The sequence below is a fragment of the Choristoneura fumiferana genome, chromosome 8, assembly GCF_025370935.1.
Source record: "Choristoneura fumiferana chromosome 8, NRCan_CFum_1, whole genome shotgun sequence".
Lineage (NCBI taxonomy): Eukaryota > Metazoa > Arthropoda > Insecta > Lepidoptera > Tortricidae > Choristoneura > Choristoneura fumiferana.
Genome location: NC_133479.1, coordinates 15,502,909 through 15,512,757, shown reverse-complemented (window position 1 = coordinate 15,512,757; position 9,849 = coordinate 15,502,909).

Genomic DNA, 9,849 nt, shown 5'->3' with positions numbered 1-9,849 from the left:
TAAAAATTGACTCAATGTTTGCAGCAGATCCCCATAAAAATGCTATTAAAGTAAGCAAAATACACCAACCGTTTCGGGCTAATTCGTAGCCGGTATAATCGTCGTGTTGCGGCAGCCGCCGAGTCGCGTGCTCCTGTGAAGAAGGGCTACGAAATAGCACGAAATATGTCGAGCTAAACTCGATTTAAGACGTGACTTATCCCGCGTGACGTCCCGCTTTGCCAGAAAAGATGGTAACCCTGTTGCGTGATCCTTTAGGCAACGAACAACGGATGCAAAACAAACTGGAAGCAAACACTTGCCCCGAGCGAGTGTTAATTCCACGGTGCATGATCCCCATAACACAGATTTCTTGGTATCGAACAGACAGTGAAAACAAACAGTTAATATTGTAGGAACAAACAGTTTAAACAAAACAGGTAAACATTCTAATAAACTTGGGACTACGGGTACGGTGCACGAAGAAAAAATTGGAAGTACCTAATTTTAGTATTTTTTGTTGTACTCTTGATACTTGGTTGCTTGACGTGGTCTTCGACTGTCGATCTTTTGGAGCAGCACATGTACACAACGAGCTTTGAAGAGAACTATACCTACTCGGAGTTTTTTGAGCGAGAGAATCAAAAATTCACTCAAAAACCAGTCATAGCTCGGTAAATCTGTAAGTAGAAGTGGCGAGAAAAGTTCTCTTGTGGCGACGACAAACCGGAAGACGCAGCATTGAAGTTGGTAGGCTAGCTATGTAGTAATTGGACTAACGACTTGCGAGAGTGGCGGGCAACCGATGGATACAGGTAGCAAGTTGTTGTTTATTGCGGCGTTCTAAAGGGCCTCACCATTAGACCTTTCTCTCACAGTGGATGTTTCCGACTGATGATGATGACGGCGCAATTGATGATGATGATGACTACAAAGTTTATGTAGCAAAACTTTGTAGCAAACATTATAAGCTGGTTGTAGCAAACATGATTATTATTTTGTTATAGTTATTTTATTACCCTATCTATATTTTCAAACAGATAAAATATACTTAAGGCATTTTAAGGCTATGGTGATTCATCTTTATTTAGCCTAGTCTTAAAAATTAATGATGTACATATTTAATATCGGTTCAGCTAAGAAATAGTATATTGTACAACAAGTCATTTCAACTGCACTTTCCACTAGGTGAGAAAAGGTCAAAAAGAAAAGGAAACGAGGGTACTTGTAAGTTTTTGATATAAAAATAATGAAAATTCACTTGGATAACCTCTAGCCGTATGTACAGTCAGCAGCAAAAGTGAATGAGCAATTACGGTATTTAAAATTATCTACACACGACTCTACTGCCAAGGTAATAAGGGAGTGTGTAGATCATCTTGAGCACCACATCTGCTCATCTACTTCTCCTGCTGACTGTACTCAGGATAATATCCTGTCACTAACAGCGTAATGTCACGCAACTGGCGAAACAGATAACGGGCCTATTTATCTAAACTTGCTGGACCCTTCATGGAATGGCCCGCATAATGTAACTCAGTTTTGTCTTTTTGTTGCTATTCAGTTTTATGGCACTGCCCTTATAACGATGCTTGTCATTACTTGCTAAAAAATACTTACTTACTCGTAGAGTAGTTTTCACTTCTATTTTATAAGTCAATAGTCTCGAAAACAATCTTGTTTTGGGTACGCCGCCTTTTGCCCAGTGCCTGTTTTAGGTATAGACTCAGTAGTGTTCAATAGAAGTTTATCTACATGCATATCATAACTTCCCTATTATATGTTCAGAAACGACTATCAAATGGCCTTTATTAAGAAACCTGGTATCTGCGGGTGCATCTTAATGTTCACATTAAAGTACAGTGCATCTTAATGTTTACTTACATTAAATAGTCGTTTTCTAACAGTATACCTTGTGTACAGCTTATAAAAAGTTGGAAGATCTAAACCAATCTTGATGAAACTTAGTTCAATACTCTTGATTAAGTCACTGTAAATAATTATCGAAATTAGATTATCCATTTGGGTGTTAGGATGCTATAAACAGACGAACACTCAAATGTATAACACCTCTGTTAGCGCCGGGGATTAAAAATAGCTATTATATCTATAAATTAATAATAGGTAAATAGATAGAATATCATAGTACTTTAAACTAATGAGAAGCACGCTATACGCAAGCCGACAATAGTAAATTCCGGAATAAAATGTCCAGATTCCGATTCATATGTCGTTGATCCGGTCTCGTGAGCGAGTCAATAATTTATTTGTCTGGCAACCAGTGATAGCTACACCGTACGGTTCAAACTGCGCGGAAAGTAGAATTGACATGGCGATAAAAGTGTGACCATGTAAATATTAATTTGAATGAATTAATGAGTAAATAAATAAATGAATGATTAAATGAATGAATCGTTAATTCACACAGAACATGTGGTAAAAATAGATATAGTCGGTAGAAATTTTTTCCCTCCACTGCGATATAATATGTCTTGACAACCGCTATAAGTACCTATTTTTTATTTAAGATAATCAAAATTCCTATTACTAAGACTCCCGCCCGGATTCACACAAAACAATAAACGTATCTAATCTGAACTCCCTCGATGAGTGAGGCAAAAATTAAAGACCTGTGATTTCACTAATTATTAGTGAATCCGGGCATCTTAGTAATAGGAATTTTGATTATCTAAAAAAAATGTAGGTACTTATAGTTGTCGAGACATATTATATCGCAGTGGAGCGAACAATTTCGTCACAACTGTCCTGATTGTTGTAAGAGATCCAGAATAAAACTAAACAATTAGTTCAACTCACGATTAGAAATTAGGAAAGATCCAAGTACTTTTGATAAAAGATAGATATTTTTCGTCACCTTATCTAGAACAATAAATATATTAACTTATACAGTTCTGTTGACTATTTATACTACAGGTTTTCTTAGAATTAATTGAATGGCTAATGAAAGAAATGAATAAAAGCTCGAAGTCAAACAATTGAAAATAATTAATAAACCGTCCATTTGACTGTGCAAACTGCCATCTGCAGCATATTTAAACCATATTTTCAAACGTCGGATGCAGCGACCGCGATAGCAATTTACCTTCACAATATACCCGCAGGTAACGAAAATAAACAATCGCTGAGTCGAGTTGAGTTTCATTTACAGAGAGATCACTTTACCTTGAAACCAACTACTCTAACTTATATCTACAATATGACCGCTATGCGACTATTGGAGCTGTAACATGATACCTAAACAGAGATGACTTTAAGTGAAACAAAAGTAGACCACAGTGTATGTTAAGGCCAGATAGTATACAATATTATAGAGTTTCATCTTGGCCTAAGTATATTCGTTTCATTACAGTGCACAGACCTCTGCTCATGCTAAATCAGCTCATGGTAAATTTCAAATTCATTTTCGCCTGTAAAATCCGAAAGACTAAAAGGTGCCATCCCGGTTACAAACACACGACCTTCTGCTTGAGAGGCCATAGGTCAAACGTCTAGGCTACTATGACTTTTTACAATAAAGTTAAGTTTAACCTAAGCTAAAGGAAGTTTTTAAAACAGGCTACTTGGCGTTTGTGCTTGTGATTGGATAAATAACAAAATGAGAAAATCGTAAGTAAGACTGTCACGTCTAATAGACCTCTCGATTAAGGCCATCTATTAATATCTCAAGAAAGCAACATTGTAATGAATGAATCTACATATTATTATCAGTTACTGGATGACAGACAACGCACATAGGCCGTATTGCCTAACGTTTCTGGCGCTCGCTATCGCAATCAAATGACAGTTTTTGTATGCAAAATCTGTCATTTGATTGCGATCACGAGCATCAAAAACGATAGGCAATACGGCCTCTGGTTATTTTGACTGGTATTGTCATATTAATTTGTAAAATTATTATTAGTAACTAGTTGTAGCCCGAAACTTCATCTGCGAAGAACTCGTCCATAGTTATCTCGTGGGAATTATGTAAATTGCTGGGATAAAGACTATCCGATGTCCTATCCAAGATGTCTATCATCAAACCAAATTTCATCACAATCGATTGAGTACTTTAAGCGTGAAAGCGTTACAAACAAACAAACCGACATAACTATTCACATTCGCATTTATAATATTGGTTAAGATTAGGATATTAGTACGATTACTTCTGTGCCTCCTATGATCAGTGATATAACTCGACTTGTACCCTTTTGTGTGTTTTTCTTTAGACATAATAATAAAAAAAAACGAATTTTTGAGTCTATCTCACGTACTGTTAGATGCTATAGTTTCGGAGATAATTTTGTGAAAAGTGATACAACTAGCAAAAAAAATCGTGCACATTGATATATATCAAGTTGTAACCCCTTTATGTAATTGTTCTAAAGGCTTTTTTCGTGCTTTATGGTATAAGTGAAATTGAATTTATTTTCACATTTTATTTTTCGGTATTTTTTTCGTAAATATTGATATATCTACAGTTATACCACTTTTGATCAACTTTTCTAAAACCAGACCAGGGTACAACTTAACATGTACCTGGGCCAATCAACTATTTTACCGACACTTTGGGCGTCTCCTGCGTTACCAAAATTGTCTCTGGCGTTACCAAAAAATCGTAATTCCAACAAGATATTAAACGGTTTAATAGGTTGAACTTACGTAGGATGGCATGTATTCATGTACACCATCTATTAAATTACAGAAAAAATATGTTTACTTACAAAAATCTGCAATTTTTTGAAAAATGTCGCGGACAGATTAGTATCGGTAAAAAAGTTGATTGACCCACTTACCAATGCGAGACAAATTTGATAAATTTTTTGGTGATAAGTGATACATCTCGTCATGAATCACTTTTCTCAAATACATTTTTAAGTGTAAAGGTATACAAATTGAATTATATCTAAAAGCCAAACTATTCCCGTAAAATATTTATGCAATAACAGTTGTGTTAAGTGATACAAGTGCGAGCACAAAGAGTGTGATGGGAGTGACGCGAGATCGGAGGTGCGCGGGACCTGCTCGCCTCAGTGTCGCTGCAAACTGATATACCTAGTAAGTTACTTTACTTTTTGCAAACTGATATAAGTTAGGTAAATTTTATTTGTAACGGGATACAAAGTCAAAAAATAAAATTTTCAGGGTTTTATGTTTTACTTTACTTAAGCAACATTGAGCTGGGAACATACAACATACTACGCGGAGTTATAGAATTTTACAAGTTCATGTTCATGTGTATGTGTGTTCATGTATTTCTGGTGTACAATAAAGAGTAATTGTATTGTATATCATATAAGTTTACACCAAGAGATATTATGGGTGCTCCAGGGGTGCACCATGATATAACTGAACTTGTATCATCTTACACAATGACATATTAGTTACTCATATTAGACATTTCAATAGGTACAACTCACAGGTTTTTCGCGATTTTCTTCGATATTTACCAAAGAAAAACACTAAACGCTAGCCCCCTTGGCTCACAAACCAGAATTTTTTAAATCTTGTTTTCGCTCTCGTGTAAAATGAAGATCGCAGGAGGCACAGAGTTAGCTGTTTCAGTTTATATTTCAGCCTTTAGAAACAGCGAGATTACAGCCAGCGTTATAATTATGATTTACCAGTAGCTTCGTAATACTGTGTTATGTTAGGTATCAGCACTCTTTAAATATATAATAAAAATACATTTTCTAAGCACTGATCAACTAACTGTGTTGTGGACCTTTGAAACAGCGTTTGAGTTGGTTTCACGCAAGGATGATGCCATACAATGTAAAACACCGCCCTCGAGATGCAACAGAAAATTGGAAAAGTTTCTGTTGTCTGGTTATTTGCTTGTGGCGTCGCCCGTCACAGTTTCTAGCCAGTGTTTGCAACAATCCACTTTTAAGACGAAGTCGGAGAATCATTACATCGTTTCTATCTTTACAAGTAAATATTTAACTGGCAATTTTAGTGTCTTGTGGTCAATTTTTTTAAAACAAATGTCATCTGCTTTTAGAAGTTGCAGTTACTGCCCTCCTAAGCCAAAAGGCGTTATCTAAAAAAAAACACTTTTGAGTTATTAATACTATTGTGTAGCTTATCCTTATTCTTGTCTATTTATGAACGCATTTTGCAAGAATGAGCAAGCCAGATATAGGTCTAACAGTTTATATTTATTAGTGAAATACGACACTCGCCAACGACCGGGAACCGGTCGCTTGCCACTCCAGGGTTTTTGACAGGCTGCAGGGAGCCGGTCGCGTGCCAAACAAGGGTGTGCCGGGACCCGGACGCTTGCCACTCCAGGGGATATCCCTGTAACGTTGAACTGGTGCTGTGGTTTTAAACTTTGTAAACCATTTTTCGAGCACTTCCTTATATCCCATGGTGCTGAAATTTATCTATCATAATTATACAAATTCGGTGACAGTATAATAGTAGTAAAATTTTGGCGGTCTGGTCAGGATCGTCTCTGCAATGCAATGGACGGAATTCTTCAAAGGTTAATGCCATGGGCTTGAAACTTGGTAAGGATGTGTAGTTTGGACTAAATTACAAGTGTCTATCTTCACATCATCAGCTGGAAGGACTCAGTCAAAAAAAGGCCTCCCCATAAAACGCCACCTCACCATCAGCATCCACCGATTGGCCGCAACTCTAGCGATGTCATCCGTCTGCCTAGTAGGAGGCCTGCCAACGCCTCATCTTCCGGGCCGTGATCGCCACTCGAAAACCTTTTAATCCTCAATGGATAAGCGATGTGACCCGCCCATTGCTACTTCAACTTGCAAAGTCTTCGAGTATGTCGTACCTACCTAATTAATATTCATTTTACAATTTGAAGTAACAATGGAACGCTTTTCTAAATAAAGCCTTTGACATTCTAGACGCTGTATATAATGAATGATTAAAGTTTTTATCACGACTTATGATAGAAAACGTGATTGAAATTTAGTAAATTATATAATTTTTAAAAGTATTTTGCTATGGGAGAAATTATATAGTATGTTTTGTACAAAAAGTAGCTCATTTTGCTATGTAATGAAATAAAAATAAATTGGAGCACTTATTTATCAAGTACTTATTTAGCTTTGGCTATTTTTTATACCTCAACAGAACAGAAATTAAGTTTGTTTCGTATGGAGCTTCTTAACAATTAAGTGTAGAAATATACAATTTGGCACGGATGTTCTTAACCCCACATTAACGAAGTTCACAATTATTAAAAAAAAACCTTTAAAAAAAACGAAAGGGTACGGCTTCCATTTCGGCACTCCATTGGAACTAACCGCTCACCCGGACAAGAGATATCGTTACTAAGCAATCAAATTAAGATTGGTTTTTTGAAATCTTTTTGTATTTTTTATTTCAATTCCAAATTTTTACTTTTACGGTCATCCCGTAAAACCTAAATTGAAAATACAAACTGAAGTATAGATGCACAGAAAAAACAGAAAAATAAGACCATCACTGGGAATCGAACCCAGGTCCTCGGTAATCCGTACCGCGTGCTATACCGCTACACCACTGATGGTCAACGGTACCGACACGAATTTCCCCTATGCACCTCATATCTCAGCTTGTTTATTTCTTACTTAGTCACTTAAGCAGTGACGCTAGCGACATCTATGCCGTAGCCCTCATCGAGAAACTTTTTTCGGCACTTTTTTAGGGGAAATTCGTGTCGGTACCGTTGACCATCAGTGGATTAGCGGTATAGCACGCGGTACGGATTACCGAGGACCTGGGTTCGATTCCCAGTGATGGTCTTATTTTTCTGTTTTTTCTGTGCATCTATATTTCAGTTTGTATTTTCAATTTAGGTTTTACGGGATGACCGTAAAAGTAAAAATTTGGAATTGAAATAAAAAATACAAAAAGATTCCAAAAAACCAATCTTAATGGGATGATGATGATGATGATGAATAATTGTTGAATGTATCGTTTGTCAGAACTCTTTTTTTCTGTGAATCCTATAATTGTTCGGAATTGTTATAAAACAAACCTAGCCTAACTTACAATTTTCTATAGGAAAAGTTCAGAAAATTATACGGTTTCAGTGGGAAAAAAAAATGACAAACAATCATTCGGACAAACATGACTTGCGAGAAGTATGGGAACTTTGGTGGGCCCATTGCATAATGGATTAACATTGTCGATGCGTTAACTCACTAATATATAAATAAGTGAAATGTCGTGAGATCTCTCGAACCTAATTCCTCACCGTTCGTCCCATTACGCGGCCAACACAACATAGGCTTCCGATTCCCTATCTATACCTATTAGGTATCGTTTAATACGCAACCCGCATGAGGATAGGACAAGATAAACATTAAGATAAACGGAACGAGGAAAACTATTGGAGTTATTTGTAAGTACCTATATATGAAGAAGAGGTTCATTGTGATTTGCTAATAGGTATAGGTACCTATATATGGTGTCTTTAACTTATTCCGGATTATTTTAGCAGATAATTCGGTTAGTTAGACTGAACACCCTGACAATGTTTTCCGGATTTTTCGAATGTAGTTGACAAAAGTGACGAAAACGGGAAATGATGTTATTACACCAGAAACATTATACCTACTCGCAAACTAATCGTGGTACGGAACCAGCGTTGCCTGAAATCAAAATTAAATGACCTACGCGGGACAGGTTCAGTGCCGCATTTCGGGGATAACTCTCGACCATGCGTGCAGCGGGGCGTGCTGAGGCCGCGTGGCCGGATATAGGTACTTGTACTCTTTGGGCCGGATGGCATTTTTGCTGTCTATTTATTGTCAGTAAACGCAAATAAAAACTCAAATAAAAATATATATATTTAAAAACTTCCGATTATATATGTTTTTGTCTATGCCTCGCTTTTCGACGAAAGAATACCATTTTTTTACTCAAAAAGTTTCGAAATCCCGACTAGCCAAAAAAAATCTGGCAACGCTGTACGGTATTGTTCGCTACTTTTCTCCTGAAATATAATAGGTACTCGCAAAATAATTGTTGTATAGAATTGTTTGTTTAGTTCTTTATCTAAGTTGCATTCTACAAGGTTGAAGGTTGGCTTGGTTGTCGGCAAAAAAACAGTTATCTGTGGGGAAAACTAAATCCTCGGAGATAACTAGTTATACTGGAAGAAAAAAAAACTTCGTCGAAATAATATTGATGATTCATGCGCCGCGCGTTTTGTTCCTAACAGCCAGTCTAGTGCCGTACGGTACATAGATAATTAGATATCGATGGTATAGGTAGTACCTTTTTAGGTATAAAGAGCTCAGTTGTTTCATGCGATAAACACGTGCGATAAGCGCAATTCGTTTGACGCATATCAATTTGCATTAGATAATCTAATTACCCAACATTGTCTTACGCGGTGAGCGCAGCGGCAAGCGCCTGTTTGCTAATTAGATTATCTGATGCAAATTGATGTGCATCAAACGCATTGCGTTTGACGCAGCGTTTATCGCATAAAACAACAGAGCGCTTAAAACTCTCAAAATAATCGTGGTTCGGAACTGTTCGTGTAAAAAATAAAATAAAAAATAAATCCGGGTCATCTTTTAAAAGTCACTGTCAAATAAATGAACTTCTCACCTCCCGTATGCCGTAAGACGTATGGGCGGGCCAGCGACGCGATAACTCCTCTTGATTGATGATGGCAATGTGTGGAGCCGCAGCCTAAGCCCTGATAGACGTTTAAATACGAAAACTATTCAGCATCACGTCATTAATATTCTATTCGCTATTTCATATTAAAACCTCTTCCTTTTCGTCTTTGTCGTTCGCCTTAAGTACAAGATATTCAACGTTGAAATTTTAGCTGAAGTATTTTATACTTTACTATTAAATGAGATTTTTTTCTATACAAATATAAAGAAATAAATATTA